The sequence below is a fragment of the Myodes glareolus genome, chromosome 19, assembly GCF_982192425.1.
Source record: "Myodes glareolus chromosome 19, mMyoGla1.1, whole genome shotgun sequence".
In the NCBI taxonomy this organism is placed as follows: Eukaryota; Metazoa; Chordata; class Mammalia; order Rodentia; family Cricetidae; genus Myodes; species Myodes glareolus.
Genome location: NC_142044.1, coordinates 38,557,843 through 38,581,362, shown reverse-complemented (window position 1 = coordinate 38,581,362; position 23,520 = coordinate 38,557,843). Strand labels below are relative to the sequence as shown.

The following is a 23,520-nucleotide window of genomic DNA, read 5'->3' as shown; positions in this document are numbered from 1 at the left end:
GATCAAGGGAAGTGTCAGTGGGGGTGGCAGGTGTTGGAGAGACAGCTCAGCAGCTCTTCCAGAGGACCCAGGTTCAATTCCCAGCACCCACATGGCAGCTGACAACTGTCTGTAACTCCAGTCTCAGGGGATCTGATGCCCTCTTCTGACCTCCATAGACACTGCATGGGTGTGGTACTCATTTAGGAAAACATTCATACACATGGAATAAAAATAATAAACATTTCAAAAATATTAAAACAAAACAAAAAGCACTCAAAAGGAATCCAGTCAGCCATGCTGGTGATGTTTCTTCAACAGCAGGGAGGAGATGCTCTAGCTTCATCCAGGTCAGCTTACTTCAGGTGAGTGAATGAGAAAAAAAAATATATTTTTTCCTATCAAAGGTAACTAATGCTCACCAAGGGCCAGAATCTCCCGCACCCCTTAAAACTGTTATGTAAAGAAACCAAATCCTTACTCCCCCCACCTCGTAAAACTTGTCCTTATAGAAAGCCCCCCATCCTCCTCTAGTTTCCAAACTTAATGATCTGGAGCAGTCAACACCTTACCTTCTTCCTTCATTTCCTTTGGACTGGTTCATTTAAAAGCTAGCCAATCAGGAAGGACTATGAGGTGACCCCCCAGGCAGCAGAAAAAAGAGACAGTCACCACCCCCTTCGGAATGAAAACAAAGCGAACTCCCTGCCTTAGCTTACTTGCTGCCCTGGTTAATTTATTTTTTACAGAAATGAATTGCCTCTCTGAGCTACTTTTGCTGTTTGTGTATTTCTTTGCACAACATGTAGAATGTTTGTTTTTAACAGTATCTCCGAGGGAGCAGGAGATAGAAAGGAGCCTTTGTCCATATCAAAGAGTGCCCTGTGCGATGACTCAGCAAGGAAGTGCTAAATGTGAGCGTAATGGAGATCCACAGGGCATGGGCCTGCAGCAGTGGCGTGTTGAAGGGCAGGGCAGGGTCTGGACAGAGCTGGGATGCTGTGCAGTCCTGGAAGAGCTTTGGGCCATTCTATTCAGCTACAAATGGAACTTAAGTACAACTCACAGAAATGAAGACATAAGCTGGGGAGATGGCTCAGTGGGTCAAGGTGTGTGTGCCTAGTCTGCTGACCTGAGTTCTAGTCTCAGGACCCAGACAGTAGGGGAAAACCGATTGACTCCCTTAAGTTGTCTTCTGACATCTACATGTAGTCCTTGATACCTGCAGCCATACACATATACAAAATAAGTAAGTAAAAATATTTTCAGGTGTATTTTTATCATTAAAAAATCACTTATGTCTGTATACATGAATGCAGAGGCTAGAGACACTGGATCCCTTGGAGTTGGAGTTATAGGTGATTTTGAATCACCCGACATGGGTACAGGAAATTGAACTCAGATCCTCTGGAGGAGCAGTATGCACTTTTAACTGCTGAGCCATCTCTCCAGGCCCCAGTAATACTTAAAGAAAAAAAAAAGATAGCAAGCCTGTGGTGGTGTGCTCCTGTAATCCCAGCACTTGGGAGGCAGAAGAAGAATGGATCTTAGTGAGTTAGAGGCCAGCCTGGGCTACAGAGCAAGTTCCAGGACAGGCTCCAAAGCTACACGGAGAAACCCTGTCTCGAAAAACCAAACCAACGCCCCCTCCCAAAAAAAAACAAAAACAAAAACCCAAAGACCGGCAGGGTGAGAAGCATGCACCTGTAATCTGTAAACGGCATGCAGATGTTAAGTTTGAGGTCAGCCTGGGCACACATAACAATATCTCATCTGAAAGAAACAAACACAAAGGAACCCAAAAGTCAGCTGAGGATGTAGCTCAGATTGGTAGTTCGCTTTTCTAGTATGCACAAAACGCTGGGTTACACCTCTACCACTGCACAAACCGGATATGGTGGCACATGCCTGTAACCCCAGCGCAGGGGAGATGAAGGCAGGAGGATTAGAACGTCAAAGCCATCTTTGGCTACACAGCAAGTTGAAAGTCAGTCTGGGCTATATAAACTCATGTCTCAAATAAAAATAAGTAATAAAAATTTCAAAAGGGCCAAGGAGATGGCTCAGTGGTTAAAAGGGTTCGCTGTGCAAGTCTGAGGATGTGTGTTCCATTCCTGGAACCCATGTGGAAGGCGCTGTCCTCTGACTTCCACACGGACACCATTAGCACGTGTGCGCACACACATGATATACAACACACACAAAGCAAAAATAGAAAACGGAGCACATTTAAAGGCCGTGTCTGAGTTACCACGAGAAATAGCTAAGAAGATAGAAGAAGGAAAATCATAAAGGGAAGTTAGAAACATGGAGTACGCAGGGTATTTTAGACAATGGCTACCTTTCCAGTGTCAAAGAAGAGGTAAATCTCAGGCTCGGAAACACCCGCAATGTTAGAACTAGTAAAGTCACGCCACACCCACATCAGGACACACCTGCGGTGACCCAGACCGCCCGAAGTGGGCGGGTACAGGTGAGAGCAAAGCGACGGGCTAGTGCGGCACTGGGGGCGGGGCCTCCGACAGAGGCGAGGCTCGCCCTTGGCTCTCGAGGGGCTGCGCGGTGGCGCAAGCGCACTGCAGCCCCGCGGGCGGCGCCCCCTGGCGGCGGCCGCGTCCTCGCGGGGGCGGAGCCGGAGGCGGGGGGTTGCGCTTGGTGACGGGGGACGCGCGGCCGCAGCGCACTGGACCAGCAGCAGAGACCCAGGACGTGGAGCGCTGACTGCAGCGGCCACGGCGGCCGGGAGCCGCTGGGAGCTGGGGTGCAGCGTGCAGTCTGTGATGAGGGGCTGCGGCGGCGCGCCGGGCGCAGAGCCGGCTGGTGAGAGCGCGGGAGGTGGGCGGCGCGGGCCGGGAAGATGGCGGAGAGGCCTCGCTGCGGCCCCACGGCCAGGCCCGGGCGGAGGCCCCCAGTACGGTCATGCTAGGAATCGGGGCCCCAGGTGACCCGGTCGGGGAGGGTCCGCGCGAGGGCGCCGCCGCCGAGGGCCAGGAAGTGTGAAGGCGGGTTTGCGTGAGAGAACCGACCGGAGGGTGGGTGTGAGTGTGCCTGGTCTGCATGCGTGCCCGGCCTTTGGATGGGTGTGAGTGCGTGTGTGTCTCTACCAAAGGTAGTTGCTCTTTGCTTGAGGTGGCTGGGATTGTGATGAACCTGAAGGTGGGTGTGAGGGTGACTGGCCTGCAGACAGGTGTGTGGAGTCAGCCCGAGGACAGGTGTGTGTTCTGTGGCCAGGCCCCGAGCCGGTGTGCATGTTCCTGTCCTTCCTGCGCGCTGGGCTCGCGTCCGTTTGCTCTGTGTAGTCGGGGTGGTGAGCGATGATGCTTGCCGGGCGAGGATCTTGCGGGCCAGGCTTTGTCCGCAAAGCCCGGGAGTCGGTGGGCGTCTCTGGGTCGGGTCATGGCTTGCTTGCTCGTGGTGCGCCCTGGCTTCGCGGCTGGGCCTCTGCGGCAGGCTCGGGTGGTCCTTTACCCGGCCTTTCGGTCTTGGAACTTCGTGGGCGCCTGCTGTTAGCAGGCGTGGGGTGGGTGGGGGCTGCGAGCCGGCAGGCTGTGCGTCCTGACCAAGCTGTCTTTATTTTAAAACGTGCTGCCCGCTTCGGGCGCGGCAGCTGTGGGTGTGTTCCATGCTGCTGCTCACCGCAGCTGCTGTGGGCGCTACGCAACCTTCAGCCGCAAAAATGCGGCTGGGCCCCCTCCCCCTTCAGTGTTGTTCGGGTTGGCCAGGCCTCCAGTGACCTCTGCAGAAAAACGTACAGTTGCAAGGCTTCAGTTCCTCCCGTGGTGCAGACAATACGGACGTTTGTCTTTGGGAGCTAGGGAGGGCAATTGAGCACTGCGTCCTGGGCGCAGTCTGTAAACAGCAGGTGGTTTTGTCCGTGGCTCCCCCTTTTACAAGCGAGGGGGATGGGGATTAGAAAGAGGAGAGGTGTGACTGGATAGTCAGGAGAGCCAGTCTTTAAGGGATTCAGACTGCCTAAGAGGAAATGTAGAGGTGGCTCCTTCCAGCTTGTGGTCTAATCAGCTGTCTTGCCAGAGGCTGAAGCAGAGTGAAATTGAGTGCTGGTTCTGGAGCCAGACTGACCGCCCTTGAGTCATGACTCCTCCTTTACTGGCTTTGTGGTAATAGGTAAGATCTCTTTGCCTTTGGTTTCTTGGCTATAAAATGGGTACACTAATAGTACTGGTCTTAGAATGCTGTTGTGAGGACTCTGTGACTTAAGACTTGTAAAATTTTCACGCCTAGAAGTTTGAGTGTCAGGAACCGTTCTTGCTACTAAGTTGCAGGCTGTCAGGGTTAGGTGTGTGTGGGTTGGATTGGGTGCTACAGAGTGCGTAAGCTAAAATATTTTTTTTTTGTTTTTAAATTTTGATTTAAATAGGGTTTTGCTGTGTAGCGCAGGTAGGATTCAAACTCATAATCTTGTCTGGCATGCATTGCCATGCTTGGCTTAAAACATCTTAATTGTGTGTGTGTGTGTGTGTGTGTGTGTTGCGAGTGCACATGCGCGTGCGCGTAGGCATGCGCCAGCACTGGCATATAAAGGTCAAAGGGTAACTTTTAGGAGTTGTTTCTCACCACCTACCATATGGTTTCCAGGGACTGAACTGAGATCAGAGTGCCTTTTCACACATAGCCATCTAGCTGGCTGGAAGCAAATTGTTATAAGGGTAAAACAACCAATTTCATACTCTTAGATCAATTGCATAGAATTTTTTAAAAAGTATTTTTGGAAAGCAAACAAACATCTCGTGAACTACCATAGACTACCACAGTACTGACTGGGATAGATGAGATGGTGTTGCCAGAAAAAAAGGTGTATGCAGTTCCTGGGTAATGTGAGTCAGGCCCGCAGGGCCATTTTGTACTTCACTGTGTTGCCTTTGAATTAAGAAAGGTAATTTTATTAAAATGAACTTTGACACTGAAGATGTCAGTCACAGAATGAGAGCTTGGCGTCACTTGCACAGTATGTGCCTTGGTTAGTTATTGGAAGACAAGACAGGCTGTGAAGCAAAGTGAGGGGGATTGCCACTTTCCCCAAGGATCTTCTTATCACTTTCCCTTTATCTCAGATTTACTTTGTGTGTTTCTAGACAGTTTCCCTCCTTAGCCTTGGCTATCCTAGAACTAGCTCAGTAGACCAGGCTGGCCTCACACTCACGGAAATACGCCTGCCTTTGCCTCCTGAATGCTGAGATTAAAGGCATGCACCACCACCGCCCAGCAGATTTATTCTTGAAAATGGTAAAATTTCATTTATACTCTGATAGAAAAATGAAATAAGGGCTTGAGATTTGTGGCACTGACAGTGAAGATGTTTGATTTTTAGAACAGAGTGTCTAGCACTTAGGAGAGGAAAGTAGGAGAAAGTAGGAGGTCAACCTGGATTATAGGAACCACTTGAGTTATATGAGATCATGTCTTTAAACAAAAGAAAAAAGGTAGTCTCGTTTCATTCTGGCTCTGCCATATGTGTGCTGGGGCAAAGGTCATGGATTAGGAGTTACACAGAATGCCACAATGCCACAAAGCTTTGTGGCATTCTTGTCTTTGACGTAGACTAGATGTGCATCCATGTGCATGCAGGGACAGACTGTCTTGGCTACCAACTCAGGAGAGCCTTTTTCCATTGTTTCCTTTTTTGCCTCCCCAGATAAAATTTTCACCCTTTCGGCATAGTGGTGGCACACACCATTAATCCCAGCACTTGGGGGCGGGGGAGGGCAGAGGCAGGTTGATCTCTGTAAGTTCGAGGCCAGCTTGATCTACAAAATAAGTTACAGGACAGCCAGGACTGTTGCACAGAGAAATCTGTCTTGAAAAACCAAAGAGGGAAAAAAAGAGAGAGAAAGAAAAAATAAATCAAAAATAAATCTCTGTTCTTAGTATTGATCTCTCTGAGGTTCCTATACCACCTGGTTCCTTCTCTCACTGACCCTTAAGTTACTCCCAACTTTATGTCCCTGTGCCCTGTGACGAGTCTGACCTGGACTTTGTCCTTGGGCAGCTTTTGCCATCCTGCTGGGAAGTTTTTCCTCACCTGGCCTGTAGTACTGCCCATGTCTGCTTCTACAGCGATCAAGACCTGAAACCCTGTGGCTGACAGTTACGGGATGTGTCTTCTTGAGCTCAAGCAGGTCAGCTGTGCCCACTGTCCTGTCCATCTCTGAAGTGTGATACTGACATAGGTGACCTTTATTGGCATCTGTTGTGAGTTATGGTGATGCAAATTGCTCTCCTGTATCTTGTGATGAATCCATACTAATCTTTTTGCAGTATATGTACTAAGAAGATCCTGGCATCGTCTGTTTTGTTCCTCTGTGTGTGTGTTGTTTTTGATTCAGTGTTTGGTACAGCTTTTTTTTTTTTTAAGTTTTTGGTGGCAAAATCGTAATAGCATTAGAAATATTTTCCAATATTCCGTATAAGTATTCCCCAAGCCTTGCTTTTAAATTGAACAACTAATCTATGTACAGTTACTTGTACGTGCATTTTAGTGCTACAAACATGGAGGTTGGAAGGGAGGCAGGCCAGACATAGGTTGGGGATGTAGCTCAGTTGTAGAGTGTTGGCTTAATATAAACAAAGCCTGAGGTTTGATTCCCTAACATCCCATAAAACCAGGTGTGGTGGCACATGCCTGTAATCTCAGCACTTCTGGGAGTTGGAGGCAGGAGGAGCAGAAGTTCAAGGTTATTCAATGTTACATAACAAATTTGAGGCCAGATTGGGTTATATGATACCATGCCAAGTAAAGAAAAGAAATGAGCCGGCAGAGGTGGTGTATGCCTTTAATTCCCACAGAAGCAGGCGGATCTCTGAGTTTGAGGCCAGCCTGATTTGCAGAGTGAGTTCCAGGACAGTCAGGACTACACAGAGAAACCCTGACTTGAAAAGCCCCCCATCCCCCTGCCCAATAAAAAGAGAGAGAAAGAGAGAGAGAGAGAGAGAGAGAGAGAGAGAGAGAGAGAGAGAGAGAGGGGCCAGAGATGGCTTGGCTCTAAGGCATCTGCCACCAAACCTGATGACCTGAATTTATCCCTGCTTCCCACCTGGTAGAAGGCAAAAAATGACTCGGCAAAGTTGTCCTCATATTCACATGCATGCAGTGGGATGCACATTCACATGTGGACATACACGGAGTGAACAAATTATAAAGAAAGAAAAGCAGACCAGTTATAAAGGCACTTGTCTGGATGATGCAGTGCTTATGACCAGAGCTCAATCCTTGGAGTCCACATAAAGGTAGGAGAGACTCAACTCTAGAAAGTTGCCCTCTGACTACTATACTAATGCCAAGGTTTGCATATCTCCTCCTCCCACTTTCTCTCTCTCTCTCTCCTCCCACTTCTCTCTCCTCTCTCTCTCTCTCTCTCTCTCTCTCTCTCTCTCTCTCTCTCTCTCTCTCTCACACACACACACACACACACATACAAATAATAGAAAATAAATAAAATTTTAAGACTGGTGGGCTAGAGAGTTGGCTCGGTTGTTAAGAGCACTGGCTGCTCTTCCAGAGGCTGGAGGACCTGGGTTCAATGCCCAGCACCAACATGGCAGCTCACGACTGTCTCTAACTCTAGTTCCAGGGGATTTGGCACTTTTATGCCAATGCACATAAAATAAAGTTAAATCCATTCGTATTGTAAAGGTCAGAGGTCACAAGTTACACTATGTTGAAATGTTTAAGAAAAGTAAACTATGAGGCCAATCTCTCTAGGACCCAATGTCTGCACCTCTTCCAGATAGTCCCCCCACGGGCCATGAAGCTTGCAGTGGGTGGGGTGGGAGGGTCCCCAACACTGCCGAGCCCGAGAACATGAGTATGATCCCTGGAACCTACACAGTGAAGGAGAGAAACCAAAAAGTATCTTCTGACCTGCACTCACGTGCTAAAGCATGTCCACACAGGTGGGCAAACATGCACACACATACAGTAAATAAATAAATGTGATAAAAAATAAAAGAGGAAAATTCACTTCCTGCACACAAGGTGGCCATAATAGTCATGGTAGCTGAAAGTGGCACAACCCATAATGTCATCAATGGATAGATGGACAAAATGTGATAGATCCATAGCAAGGGGTATTATTTGGCAATAAAAAGAAATGAGTTATTAATTCCTGTTATAACATACATGAACCTTGAAAATATTATGCCTAGCCAGGGGTGGTGGTGCAAACCTCTATTTCCAGCAGTCAGGAGGCAGAGGCAGGTGGATCTCTGAGTTTGAGGATAGCCTGGTCTACATAGGGAATTCCAGGACAGCTAGAACTACAGAGTGAGATTCTGTTTTGAAAAACAAACAAAAAAGAAAATACTGTGCCTAGTGATAGAAGCCAAACATATGTATGATTTTATTTATTTGACTTTTTTTAAAAATTTTTAGTTTTTTGAGACAGGATTTTTCTGTGTATTCTTGGCTGTCCTGGCACTTGCTCTATAGACCAGGCTGACCTGGAACTCACAGACATCCACCTGTTTTCTGCTTCCTTAGGGCTAGGATTAAAGGCGTGTGTCACCACCACCTGGTATATTTGGCTTTTTGCAATAGGTTTTTGCTATATTGTCTAGGCTGGCCTCAAACTCAAGATCTCCTACCTCAGCCTCCTAAATGCCAAGATTACAAGGCTGCCACACCTGATTTTGTATGATTACATGTATATGAAATGTTTAGCATAGGCAGATCCATAGAGATAGCAGACTAGTGGTTGCTACAGGTTAGGGAATGACCGAGGCATGGGGTTTCTAGAGTAATTAAAGTGTTGGCCAGTGAGGGGTTGTACATGTCTGTGACTATACTAAAGTTACACACTTAAAATGGGGGGAGGTGTTGTGTGTGAATTCTCTCTCAATGGAGCTGTTAAAAACAAGAATGATTAAGATTTTTCAAGGGAACGTTCCACAGTTGGAAGTCAAAAGGCTCTGGCCTTGGTGTAGTCTGGGGATTGTGTCAAGGCAGAAGTCTCTGAGGTGTTTGCTGAAGCAGGTCTGAGTACAGAATCCTTGGGCTGCTCTTTGTCATGGATCACGTATATTACTTTACCTCCTGAGCTTCAGCTCTCATCTGCAGATTAGACCACTATCCTGTCTCCTGTTGGGTTGTGAGGCAGAGGGATGGATGAATTTCCCTAGGAGGCTGAGGAGCCAACAAAACACTCTGTCCTGTTTCAGTCTGGTCTTAAGGGAACAGTGTACAGCAGGGGCAGTGTAAACTGAAGTGGAGTGTGGAGGTACAGCTGCCACCAAAGTGCTGGTATGGATGTGACAGTCCCTCCCCACCAAGTTCCAATCTTTGTCTATTTACCATCTCCTTTCACCTTTCCTGGTCTCTGTGTGTGTTCATATACTCGTATATACATGGTGTCTTTCTTAATTGTTTTCCACCTTAGTTTTTGGAAACAAAGTCTCACTAAATCTGGAACTGGCTGATTTGGCTAGAGTATCTTGTCAGGAAGGTCCAAAGATCTTCCTTTCCAGCTAGGTGTTTCCTGGACCTGTGCTTGGGCTGCATACTGTGCCTGACTTTTACATGGGTGCTGGGATTAAACTCGGGTCTTTAAACATCTGTGTGGCTAGTGCTTTACCAAACAAGCCATCTTCCTAACCTTCTTTCTAGTGTTTTCCCTGGCAGCTCCTCTTTCTTCTTCCTTCTTCTTTTCTCTTTCTTTTTCTTCTTCCTCTTCTTCCCCTTTCCTCCTTCTCCTCTTAGAAGCAGGATTTTACTGTAGCCAGGCTGACCTGGCTTAGCCTTACAAGTTTTGGAATCATGGGCATGAGTTGCCACCCTAGCTTTTGTTTTGTTTTTGTAAACAGTGTCCCAAATACCTGCTCTCCTCCATATACTGGACTCCACACAAAAGCTGCTGGACAGATCTCCTACTTGTTAGCTCTTCCCGCCACCTATTAAGATAAACTCTTCTGAGGCCTGTGTAGCAGCTCAGGTGCAGTCCCCAACAGCCCTCTGTAACAAGACCACCCTTGCCCAGAAGTCAGATTAAACTTTGCAGCCCTTAGGGTACAATGCCTCCTATGAGTCTGCCTACAATTTTAGGCTACTGCTAGCCATGCCGCCCACAGAGAGTGAGCACAATACAACCCTGTGTCCCCAACAGAGATCTAGACTGTCTCTTACCTCTGGGTACTTGAGTATCACGTGTCAAGAGAGACTGAAGTTGGAATGAAAGCAAGCAGGCCTGGCAAACGTAGAACCAGGCACTAGGACTCTGCCTTACCCATTGAAAAGGGTTCTGCTCCTGAACCAAGACTGTCCTTGGCCAAAGTGGCCTTGGACAGGAAACCCCCTGCTTTCCCAGGAGGCAGCTGGGGCAGATGCACATCCCTACAGAGTATCCACAGGAGAATTTTGGGAACCTGCTCATCCAACTTTTAGAAACCAGAGCTGCTTCTAGTACTTTTGGCTAAAAGAACAAGGATTTTTCTCTCTTGGCCTCTTGATCCTTGGCTCCCTCCTGGTCCTCTTGCCCTCTCTTTTCTTTTTTCTCTCCTCTTCCTTTCTCACTTTTCCCCTTTCTCTCCTCTCATGCATGGCCTGGGTTCAGTGTGCTGACCATGTCCAGTCCATTGCTTTCTCTCCCTGCTCTGTGCTCTTCCAGATGCCTCTGCTGTTCTCTCCCTCATGTCTACAATAAAAACCTCTTCTCAACTATAAAACAAGAAAAGGATAAGGGTTTTCATAGAACAGGCAAATACTGATTATAAAACAAAAGATCCACATCATGACAAATTAATAGAAAAACAACATGCAGAACTCTGGAAGCTACTTCACTGTGACTCGTAGGACATGCAACAGGCAACCTGACTTCCAAATAGCAAGAGCCCTGTGGGTTGGGGAAATTTATCCTAGGTAGGTCTGAGCACAATCCTGACTACTGGGAAAATGCCTTCTACCAGAGTCCCAGGGAATGGCAGAGAGCACTATAACAGAAACTACCAGTAATATTCTAGGGCAAAGATTCTATGAAATGTAATTGCCACCCCATCCAAATAGTGCTGGACCCTCCAGCCACTTAAAAAAACAAACAAGCAAACAAATAAAACTGGAAAAAGAAAAAAAAACCCTAAAAACCAAGGAACACTAACTTTGAATTTGTTATATAGCGGAGGATGACCTTGAATTCTAATTCTCTTGATTCTCCCCCTCTGCCCCCAAACCTCTTTATTTTTCCAGTGCCAGGGATTAAATCCATGACTTGCATGAAATATATGCTCTACACCAGAGCTGTACTCCTAGCCCTGCCCCCTCCTCCCCTTTTTTTTTCATGACAGGGTTTCACTGTAGCTTTGGAGCCTGTCCTGGAACTCGTTCTGTAGACCAGACTGGTCTCGAACTCACAAAGATCCACCTGTCTCTGCTTCCTGAGTACTGGGATTAAAGGTGTGCACCACTACTGCCTAGCTCAGGTGGTTGTCTTTATTATAGAACTATATGTTCTTTATATATTTGGAATAAAAGTCTCTGCTCAAATACATGATTTACAGATATTTTTCATTGTGTACGTATATATGTATGTGTGTGCATGTGTGATATATGCGTGCATGTGTGTGTCTGTGTGGTGTGTGTGTGCATGTGTGTGTCTGTGCCTATGTGTATGGTGTGTGTGCGTGTGCATGTATGTATGTGTGCATGTATGTATGTGTGTATGTGTGTGTGTGTGTGTGTGTGTGTGTGTGTGTATAGGCCCTAAGTTGACATTGTATGCACTCCTTGATCGCTCTTTACTTTATTTGCTGAGGCAAAGGTCTCTTGCTTAGCACAGCTCTTGTCAGCCAGCCTGTCCAGAGGACCCTCAGTCTCTGCCTCCCCATTACTGGGATAACTCGCATCTGCTGTGCTTTTCTGGGTTTTATGTGGGTTCTGGGACTCTAAACTCTGATCCTCATTCTTGCATGGCAAGTGCTTTGTCCTTTGTGCTGTCATCCTAGAACGGTTTCACTTTTTGATACCATCATTGAGAGCATAAACATTTTAATTTTGTTGAAATCTAGTGTATTTTTTCTTTAGTTGCTCATATTTTGATGTTGTAGCTAAGAAACCATTGCCCAATCTAAGGCCACAAAGATTTATTCCTGCCAGGAATGGCGACACATGCCTCTGGAGGCTGAGGCCAGGGGTTTGCTGCAAGCGCAAGACTAGTTTGGTTGTGTAGTGAGTTCAGGAGCAGTCTGAGATACATGGCAAAACTCCTGCAAAAAAAACAAACAAAATAACAGAAACTTTACTCTTGTGTTTTCATCTAAGGATTGTATGGTTTTTTAGTTCATGCACTGACATTTTTTATCTTTATATGTTGTTTTGTATCTTATCTATGCCTCTAGGTATTTGATCCGTTTGAGTTATTTTTTACTTATGTATTGAGGGAGAGTTGAAATAGGGTTTTATGTAGCCAAAGCTGGCCTCAGACTCACTATGTAGCTGAGGCTGGCCTTGAACTCCTGATCCTCCTACTTCTTCCTCCTGAGTGCTAACATAACAGGCATGCACCACAATGGCTGGCAGAGTTAATGTTTTATAGATTTTGAGATCCAGGTCCACCGTTATTCTTTTGTGTGTCGCTGTTGATCTTTGCTAGCTTCATTTGTTGGAAAAACTTCCCTATTGAGTTGTCTTGGCACCTTTGTCAGAAATCACCTGACTGTAAATGGAGGTTTTATTTTTTTTCTGACTCTTAACTCTCTGTTGTTGTTCTACCTGGCCTATGCCAGTGTCATGTTGTCTTGACTCCTGTAGCTTTGCAGTAGACTTCTAAGTCAGAAAGTCCGAGTCTATCACTTCGTCTTTCTCAAGATTGTTTTAGCAATTCTGGGTCCTACCATTTCCATATTACCTTAAGGGTCAGCATGGCCATTTTTTTTTTCAAATAATACAAGATTGACTTTGGCAGGAACTGTTGTTGAATATGTGGGTTAATATGGGATGTTCATATTTTAATTTCTTTATTTTTATTTCATGTACATTGGTGTTTTATCTTCAGGCGTGTCTATATGAGGGCATCAGATCCCCTGGAACAGGAGTTACAAATAGTTGTGAGCTGCCATGTGGGTGCTAGGAACTAAACCCTGGTCCTCTGGAAAAACAGGCAGTGCTGTTAACCTCTGAGCCATCTCTTAAGCCCAGGATGTTTATATTTAATATTGTTTAGTCTTTCAGTCCATGAACATGGGCTGTCTTATCATTATTTTGTCTCTGATTTGTTTTGACAATGTTTGATAGTTTTCATTGTTCAGCTTTTGTACTATGATTAAATTTATTCCTAAATATTCCTTTTGATATTATATATTGTTTTCCTAATTATGTTTTTAAATTTTCCATTCCAAGTGATCCTTTTTTTAATTAATTAATTTATTTATTTAATATTTATTTTATTATGTATACAATATTCTGCCTGTGTGTATGCCTGCAGGCCAGAAGAGGGCACCAGACCCCATTACAGATGGTTGTGAGCCACCATGTGGTTGCTGGGAATTGAACTCAGGACCTTTGGAAGAGCAGGCAATGCTCTTAACCTCTGAGCCATCTCTCCAGCCCCTCCAAGTGATCCTTTTAAAAGTTTTTCTTTTTATATGTGTGTGTCTGTATGTGTTCATGGTTGTGTGAGTACATACATACATGTGTGTGTGCGCGCGCGCGCGTGCGCATGTGTATATACTGGAGAACAACTTCAAGGGTCATTCCTCAGGTAACATCCCCCTTGTTTTTTTAAATTTTTTTTTTAAGTTTGTGTGTATGACTGTTTTGCCTGCATATACTGTGAGCACTGCACATGTGCTTGGTGTCCTTGGAGATTGTAAGAGGGTATCAGTCCCCTGGAACTGGAGTTATGCATGGTTATCACCGTCATGTGGGTGCAGAGGATCTAACTGAACCAGAATCCTCTGCAAGATCAACAAGTGCTGTTAACTGCTGAGCCAACTCTACAGCTTCCAGTCTCTTGTTAGCCTGGAGTTTGCCAGGTAGGTTAGCCTGGTTGGCCATCAGCCCCAGGGTTGCCTTCCAGCATTAGGGTTACAAAGTGTGTGCCACCACACTTGGCTTTTTTCACATGGGTTCTGGGAACTAAACTCAAATACTCATGATTGCAAGGCAAGGCAAGCATTTTGCCAACTGAACTATCAACCCACTTGTAGAAGGCTGTGTTCCCGCCCGGATTTCAGCTAGCTTACCCCTGAAATAATTAAACGGAAACTGTATTCATTTAAACACTTCCTGGCCCGTTATCTGTAGCCTCTTATTGGCTAACTCTTACATAGTGATCTAACCCATTTCTAAAAAATCTGTGTAGCACCACGAGGTGATGGCTTACCAGGAGGATTCTAACCTGCGTCTATCTCGGAGAGGAGAGTCATGGCGACTGCCTGCCTCTGCTTTCTTTCTCCCATAATTCTGTTCTGTCTACTCCACCCACCTAAGGGCTGGCCTATCAAAAAGGCCAAGGCAGTCTCTTTATTAACCAGTGAAAGTAACATGACCCTTCTCCATCACCTAGTATCCAGGTTTTTCTTCTCTTTGTTTTTGATTTTTACACAGGCGTTCTCTGTGTAACTCAAGTTGTCTTGGAACTCACTCTGTAGACCAGTCTGGCCTCGTACTCACAGAGTTTCTGCCTCTACCTCCTGCGTGCTGGGATTAAAGGCGTGCACCATCACAGCCCAGCTCAGGTTTTTCTTTTTACTGTTAAGTGTTTTGGCAAATGTATAAAATTAAAAACATAAAGGGAAGGCCAGCAAGATGGTGAGCGGGTAAAGGCACTTGCTGCTAAGTCTGAGGACCTGAGATGATCCTTCCCATGGTGGAAAAAGAGAACTGTCTCCAACAAGAGCTGTTTATCCTGATCTTCACATGCACACATCTAAAGACAAAAATAAATTCTGAAAAGGAGAAGGTAGGCAGTGAAAAATCTTCTTTCCTTATACCATAACTGTCCAGGACCCCTCCTGGCAGCAGCTAGCTGTCTTCAATTGTCATTTATCTGAGTAGGGATGTTTTATGTTTAATATATGTATGTATCATCATCATCATATATGCACTGACAATGCTTAAGTATGCATGGGAAGCCCATTTATGGCGGTTTTCCAGTTGTTCCTGTCCTGAGCAGTCCTAGATACTTGTGTTAGTGTCATACCCAAGTTTCTACAGTCTTCCTATATGCTGTCTATCCAGCGTATTTTGGCCTTCCTCTTCGCCTTATCCCATGCACTCCTCTCCAAGCAGTGATATCTTTAGGTATCTGCCATTGTTCATTCTCATAACATGGCTGTACCGTTGCTGTATCCTGTAGTTTACTTCCTTTGTAGATGGAGATGTTTCTTAATGTCATCGTTGCACAGCCTATCTCTTCATGTGACGCCATGAATCCTCCTGAGACATGCTCTCTCAAACTGTTCAAAGCTGCTGTTCTGAGGAGGGGTTCATTGTCCAGGTTTCGGAGTTGTACAGAAGGCAGCTCAAGACAAGTGTCTCATAGACTTGTAATTTTGTTGTTGTTGTTATGTCTCTTGCTGACCAGACCTTCCCTAGTGCCTGGAATGCAGCTCTTGCTGTCTCTAGCTGCCTCTTGACATCTGAAATAGTTCCCACCTTTGAACTGAGGTTTCTCCCCAGACAGACAAAGTTGACTGTTTGCTTGAGGTTCTGATTCATTATTACAATGTTAAAATCCTTATGCGCCCTTCCCATGTGTTGTATCTCAGTCTTCTCAATGTTTACTTTCATACCAAGGTTTTTGCTTACTTCCACTACTCTGTTTACCATGACTTGCAGCTCATTTAGACTTTCAGCAAGTAGTGCTGTGTCGTCTGCAAAATGCAAGTTATTGATACACACACCACCTATCTCCTCATCCTCCAGGGCTGCTGATCAAATCTTCACTTTAAGGCAACTGGCAGAAAAATACAAAGAATTTGAAAAAGACTTTATGTCTGTTACATCAACTTCAGGAAGGTATTCAATAGCATTTGGAGGAAAAGATTTTGGGAAACAATGAGGTTCTACAGGTACCCAGAGAAAATTGTAAGAATACTAGAAAATATCTATAAAGATACCTTTGCATCAGTCAAAGCCTATGAAGAACTAAGTTATCAGTTTAAGATAGTCAAGGAGTGTTGCAGGGATGCATCCTCTCCAGTACTTTTTAATATAGTCCTGGAATTAATAATAGCAACAGCCCTGGAGGATATGTATGAATGCAAACATATGTTCTTTTTCTCCTGTCTGATTAATAGTATTCATTTAAAATGTTTAACATTTAAAATTTTTTGTGCATGCATTAAATAAAATTCTTTTGAGGGCCTGGAGCAATGGCTCAGAGGTTAAGAACGTTGTCTGTCTGTTCTTCCATAGGATTGGGGTTCAATTCTTAGCACTCACATAGTGGCTTACAACTATCCGAAACTCCAGTTCCAGGGGATCCAATGTTCTCTTCAAGCTTCTATGGATATACTACATACACATGACACACAGACATACAGTCAACACACACACATAAAATAATAAAGAAAATCCTTTTTTAAAAAAATAGGGGAATAAACAAATCTGGCTTCTAACATTCTACTCTGCAAGTTTTCAGGTATTAATAATTCCATAGCCTTTTTTTCCCTTTCATTGTAATTGTACTTGAGACACTTGTCACTTCTCTGACCCCAGGATATAAATGCACAGTTTGTGTGTCTAGAAAACCTCATAGCTGCTGAGATGTCCCAGGGAGGATGCTGACTAGTCTTTGTTCTCACTATACCTACATTCTTGCATTTGGAGGAGTGAAATTGTGGCCGAGTGGCAGACACAATGGAGGAGAAGGCTCACAGAGAACATGCATTTGAACCGAGCTGGAGCTGAAGAATGCAGAGCAGCTGGGAAAGAGGAATCCTTCCCGAGAGGGAACACTGCTGAGCCCACAGCTACAGCTGTCCTTGTGTAGAGGGCATGGAGACAACGTGGAGCAGGGCCACCACCAGAGTGCTAATAGTATAGGTGGTAGGATTTTTAGATGATTTTTTAAATCTGTTTGTGTGTGAGTGCACGTGCATGCATGCAGTGCTTGTGTTTGTAAGTGCATATGTAGTCTGGAGGACAGTCACTTTAGTTTTGTTTATTTTTTTTATTTTTCTTGTGGTAAGGTTTCACACTGGACTGTGGCTTGTCTGATCAAGTTAGGGAGGGATATTCAAGGGGGCTTGGGAGGGTAGGAGAGACTGCAGTCATGCTTCCTGTGGTTGTATTTAACTGCAAGTCAAGTATAGAAAGGGGAGCTCTGGATTAGCCAGAGATGCTGCTTTGACATATAAGCATGCCAGGGGTCCAGAGCACCACGAGGAAGAGGAGTGACAATCTGATGCCAAGAAACTGGACACTGGGCTGCATTTGTGTTGTCCAAGCTGGAGGATCATGGTTAGGAGAAGCTGGAGTATTGAAGTGGGTGGGATTTCACTTGCAAAGCTTTGCGGTGGTGGATGTGGAGCGAGAAGATGGGGTTTGGCAGTCTGTGGTGGTGCAGGAGTGAAGGTCGTGGTAGGACCCTCGACACTTGGTTTGCACTGTAGTTTAGATGTTTTCTCATTTTTTTGAGACATAGTTTGGCTTTGTAGCTCTGGCTGTCCTGGAACTTACTATATAGACTAACCTGGCCTCAAATTTACAGAGCTCCACCTGCCTTTGCTTCCCCTAAATGCTGGAATTAAAGGCCTGCTCTGCCACACTGAGCGCTGCAATTTGGATCTTGAATGTCCTGCAGGGTTCTTGTGTAAAGCCTTGATCCTCAGAATGGCATTATTGGAAGGGAGACCTTTAGCATGTAAGACCAAATAAGAGATCCTTATGTCACTGGGAGCATGTCTTCAAAGGGGATTGTAGGAGTTTTATCTTTTGATTTCTTAGGAGTTTTATCTTTTGATTTCTTGCTTGCTTTTTTTGTTGTTGTTGTTGTTTTGTTTTGTTTGTTTGGTTTTTTTTTGTCTTTTTTTGCCTTTTGATTTCTAGCTTCTGGTAGGAGCAGTTTGCTCTGATACACATCCTACCATTGCCTTCTGGCATCTCCACCGGAGGCTCAAAGCAGTAGGTCCACCTTTCTAGAACCATAACCACCACCTCCCTATGTGGGTGAGGGTGGGGATTAGCTTGGAACCTGCTGCATAGACTAGGATGGCCTCAAACTCACAGTGATCTAGCTCTTTCTGCCCTCTGAGTGCTGATGGGATTAAAGGCATGCGTCACCATGCTGGGCTTTTTTCTCTTTTTCTTTAAATCTTCATGTGTTTGAGTGTGGGCACATGTGTACCACAGCATGCATGTTGAGATCAGAGGACAACCTCTAGTGTTGTTCCATGTATTCTATCTTGTTTTCGAGACAGGCTCTCTTGCTGATGTGTACAGCAGGCTAATTAGCCTGCCCATGTTGGAGAATCTCTTGTCTTTGCTTCCCATCTGGCATCAGAACCACTGGGATTAGAGAGGATTACTGCTGCATCCAGCTTTACGTGGGTCCTGGTGATCTGAACTCAAGTTCTCATGCTTGTGTAGCTCTACCCACCAGGTCATCTCCCCAGTCCTCAATAATTCTCCTTTTCATGTAAGTTAATGATACTGGGTAGTTCATTATAGTGATGGAAAGCTAAAACTTACTCATGTTGCAAAGGTGATGCCAAGAGGGCCCCTGAAACTCCACGGGGCTGTGATACACAACGGTAGGTCAGTGTCACTTGAAGAGTAGAGGGTCCTATTTCCAAAGTCCTACTGGCAAGAAGAATGGCAGAAATTTCATTCCAGATGAGTTGCAGGGTCTTGGGCAGTTGCTCCAAGCATGAACAGTTAAGGAGCGTCAGTATTTCTGTGTCTGGACACAAAGGCAGATTGGTTGGCTATGTTGATTTAAGAGCCATGTTTTCTTCTGGAGCGGCATATGGATTTTCATATTTCACAGAAGGAACTGTGTCATGAAAATTGACCTTTAACGGGTGGCTGTGCATGCTCACACCCACTGTGCGAGGCTACCGAAACAAGATGTTCAGACCCATTCCTCAAAACAAGATGGGCACACCCATTCATGCAGAGCCTACCAAAACATAAGATGGTAGAAGGAAGGTTTAAAAAACATGAGTGAGCCAGGTATGTTGGGGCACCTTTAATCCCAGTACTCAGGAGAGAGGCAAGTGGATCTCTGTGAGTTCAAAGCCAGCCTGGTCTATATAGTGAGTTCCAGTTCAGCCAACATTAGATAGTGAGACCCTGTATTAATAATATAAAATTTAATATAAAAAATCCCCCCAAAATAAAAAGCATGAGTGATAGGACATTTTGGGGGCCATTCTTTTGGTATTTTTTTTGTTGTTTTTTTGTTTTTGTTTTTGTTTTTGTTTTAGACAGGGTCTCTCTGTGTAGCCCTGTGTCCTGGAACTCACCTTGTAGGGCAGACTGACCTCAAACTCACAGAAATCTAATTGCCTCTGCCAGTGCTGCCATACCCAACAGGGCATTTGAATATATTTAAAGAAAACTACTTTTACAAGTCAAGATTTGAACATACACTTTTTTCTGTAAGAAAGCTCAAGACAACAGTGTTTTTGTTTATTGTAATCCTCATCCATGTTATGACTTTGTGGGATGATTGGCTATACCCATTTTCTCTTTCCTTCTAAATGAATAAACCTTAAGAGATATGTGAACTGTTCAGAAGGGCTGTGGGCTGAGAAAGGGAAGGAATTTCTGCCTTGAGTGTTGATAGCAAAACTGAGGCAGTCGTGGGAGTGATCTGTGGCAGGATGAGCCAGAGAGCTGGGAAGAGACTAGAGGAAGGTGAAGGAATAAGAGAGTACCAGTCAGGGTGCAAGTGCAGCTGTCTGGGGCTCGTCCAGGTCCTGTTCCTGCTCTGCTTTCACTCTTCTGTGGGCTGTGTTGGGTCTGAGCAAGCACCCTATACTCTGGCTTGCCCTGTAACTTAGAAGCTAGAGGCCTCTTGCATTTTGGCCGTTTCTGACATCCAGGCTTCTTGGCATAGTGGACCCTTCCCATTTCAGTATATGTGGAATCTGGGCAGACCATCCTGTCCAAGTGCTGACTCTCCCATCAGTCCTTGTTGACTAGTTTAAATTACATCATGTAGTTCTCCTGCTTAAATGCTTTAGTGGCTTTTCCTGTAGGACAAAATTTATAGTCTTGTCTTTAAATGATTTATTTTTATTTCTTCTGCGTGAATGGTTTGCTTGCATACATGTCTGTGTATTACATGTGTGCATCACCCTGGAAGGGTACAAGAGGGCCTCAGATGCCCTGGAACTTGAGTTACAGATGGTTGTGAGCTCCACATGGGTGCTGGGAGTCAGACCTGGGACCTCTGGCAGAGTGCTCTTAACTGCTGTACTGTCTCTCCAGCCCCAACTGTATAATCTTAACATTTCCTCTAAGGCTTCTAAGCCCTGCAGTAACACTTGGATACTGCCCATCCTCTCCACGTACTGGTCACTCCCCCTCGGTCTCCAATTTTCCTCTGTCAAGAGTCTGACTCTCTGCTCTAATCAAGGTCTTAGCCTGGAGCTGAAGTCTTTCCTTACTGCATTTAGTGTAGATCTTTCCTGCTGTGCTTCTCCAAAGGACATACCCGTTTTTAGAAAAGGTACCAGAATTTGTAATTTTATTTTCTTCTTATTTGTCTCTCCTTCTCATGTAAAGGGCAGGGATCATGCTAGTTTTGTTCACCACTGTCTACCCAGAGCCTGGTGTGAGTGCAAGGAATTTTTATTTAAAATCTATTTTTATTTTTTATGTATGAGTGTTTTGGCTACGTGTATGAGTGCAGTATTCCTGCAGGCCAGAAAAGGGCATGGATCCTTTGGACCTGGAATTAATGCCTGTTAAGCCATCATGTGAGTGCTGGAAACTGAACTCAGGTCCTCTACAAGAACACGTGTTTTAACCACTGAGACATCTCTCTAGGCCCACAAATTTTTTTAAAATATTTATTTATTTATTATGTATACAATATTCTGTCTACGTGTATTCCTGAAGGCTAGAAGAGGGCACCAGACCTCATTATAGATGGTTGTGAGCCACCATATGGTTGCTGGGAATTGAACTCAGGACCTTTGGAAGAGCAGGCAATGCTCTTAACCGTTGAGCCATCTCTCCAGCCCCACATTTTTTTTTTTTTTACATAATTGATGAATGCATACACACAAAAAAGAAATGCTGGAGAATTTGATGAGAGTCATTGAGAATGCAAGAGAATTCAGTATCACTGACTAATGATGTATATAATCAAAAAGCCTGTGAATAATAGAAATAATTCAAGGCCACTCTGGACTAAACAAAACCATGTTTCAAAAAACAGAAAAGAGAGAGAGAATAGGAGAGTTAGAGAAGAGGAGAGAAGAAGAGAGAGGAACAGATGCTTGAGATTCAAATGTGTGTTTGAGATTCGTTTTTCAAGAATGTTCAAAGTGGACTTGTAATTGTAGATTGGACGTTCTGTTTGGCATTTGAAAAACACTGTACATTTCATTCACAGTGCATGAGAGGTTTTTCTCCCCCTTGCTTTTTAGAAACAGTTTTTATTATTAATTACATTTGTGTGTGTGTCTGTGTTGGTGTATCTGTATGTGTCCGAGTGTGTGTCTGTGCACTTGGATGCTGGTGCCTGTGGAGGCCAAAAGAGAGTGTTGGATCTCCTGAATCTCCTCTGATTCGCCTGATGTGAGTACTGAGGCTTGAACTCTGGTTCTCTGTAAGAGCACTGCATGTTTTGCTTGCTGAGATCTCTCTCCAGTGTTCCTCACTGGTTTTTGACAGTATGTTTGGTAGCTACAACCCCTGCTGAATTCTCCCTACTTGATATTCACCAAGCATCTTGTATCTTTAGCCTTTATCTGACTTAGAAAAACTTACTTTGCTTGTTTAACTGCTATTATTTCCCTATCCTTTATTTAGGAGGGAAATCAACTCTACTTAAGTTGCTTCTTGTGCTCATAGGCACTGAGTTTGGATTTTCTTGGTGTTTCCCCCTATATTTGTATAGTTTCTTTTGCTGCCTGCATGCTTGGGGGTCTTCTTAAGCATTTCAGTTTTATTCAGTGACTGACTCTGAGCTCAGAGTTGTTCCATTAGGACTGTAGGTCTGGAAAGTGCCTCAGAAACTGGGCTGGGACTTTCCCATTTTAGAGATCCTAGTCCTGGGCCTGTGAGATGGCTCAGCAGGAAAAGGTGCTTTCCACTAAGCCTGACAACCTGAGTGTGATCTCCAGAACCCATGTGGTGGATGGAGAGAGCTGAGTCCCACAGGTTTCATTTGATCTCCCCTCACTCCACACACAATTAACTAATTTAAAAAGACCCCCTCGAGGCAGATGTGGGCTGATCTCTGAGAGTTCATGTTCCAGGACAGTCAGGGCTACACGGAGAAACCCTGTTTTGGAAAAAAAAAATCAAAAGTAATAAATAAAAAATAAAGACAAAAAGATTCTTAGTCCTATGCTGCCTGTATTCCGTGAACTCCTTGGAGGCCAAGTGCAGTCATAGTCCTGCCAGGCTTTCGCTTCCCACCTCCTTGAGAATGGTTCTTAGATTTTTAGATCAACTTCTGCACCAAAGGGGTTAGCTGCAGAGTCACCAAGAAAGAAGAGGTCAGCTTTGATTTTCCAAGTCTCTGGTGGTAGGCATTTGGTGGGTGAGGTAGGAAGGTGATTCAGATAAACACTGTATTTATGGTGGTAGGAGGGGCTCCTGCCTTTGGTGCAGCAGCTCTTTCTGAGCAGGCGGATCCAGCATCACTCCTCATGTGAGTTCCTGTTGATGTGTTTGTGCTTTCTGATTTTGTTGTTGGTGTTTGGTTTTTTTTTATAAAGGTTTTCTCTAACTTGAGTTATTTTTTGTTTATGAGTGTTTTGTCTGTATGTGTGTATGTATACCACATTCATGGCTGGTGCTGTAGAGGTCAGAAGATAATTGGATATCCTAGAACTAGAGTTACTAACAGCTGTGACTCACTGTTGTGTTTGCTTGCAGTGGAACCAGGGTCTTCTAGAAGAGCAACAAGTGCTCTTAACCACGGAGCTGTTTCTTCCAGCCTTTGTTTTATTTTTGAGATAGTCTTTGTAGCCCAAGCTAGCCTACAACTATGTAGCCTCGGTTAGCCTACAACTATGTAGCCTAGGCTTGCCTTGAACTTCCACAGTCTCTTGCCTCAGCCTTCTGAATACTGGTATTACAACAACTGTATGCCACTGCACCTGGCTTTGTAATGACTTTATGCCATGGTTTTTAGTTCTCTGTAAGTGGTTTTTCATTTTAGTCATACATGAAAATCACTGAGAAAAACTAAAAAACTGAATCATCCATTGACCACTTTGGGCAAAAGACAAGAGATCAATCTTCCAACAGTATTGACTTGGATGATATCTTCTTAGTGTCAAAGAGTTTGCTTGGGACCCTGCAGCTGCCTTATGGTGGGACATGCACCCTAGCCAAACTGTGGGTGCATGTCCTGTTGTATTTTGGAGCTCCCTCCTACTGAGCTCATCTAGTCTTTAGGTACTGTT

At 44.7% G+C, this 23,520-nt stretch overlaps 1 protein-coding gene across 5 annotated transcripts in view; it reads left to right on the top strand.

Annotated features, from left to right (window-relative positions):
• The first annotated feature begins 2,630 nt into the window (after positions 1-2,630).
• Positions 2,631-23,520, top strand: part of Arhgap39 (Rho GTPase activating protein 39) — a 95,088-nt gene continuing 74,198 nt past the window's right edge. For 2 of the 5 annotated variants that reach the window (XM_085679145.2, XM_085679143.2), the window contains exon 1: positions 2,633-2,799. The gene's annotated coding sequence lies outside the window, so the exon portion shown is untranslated. Of the gene's footprint in view, positions 2,800-2,868; positions 2,891-3,947; positions 4,105-23,520 lie in introns of those variants that run through there. The other 3 variants (XM_085679146.2, XM_048454588.3, XM_085679144.2) reach the window with 3 other exon arrangements.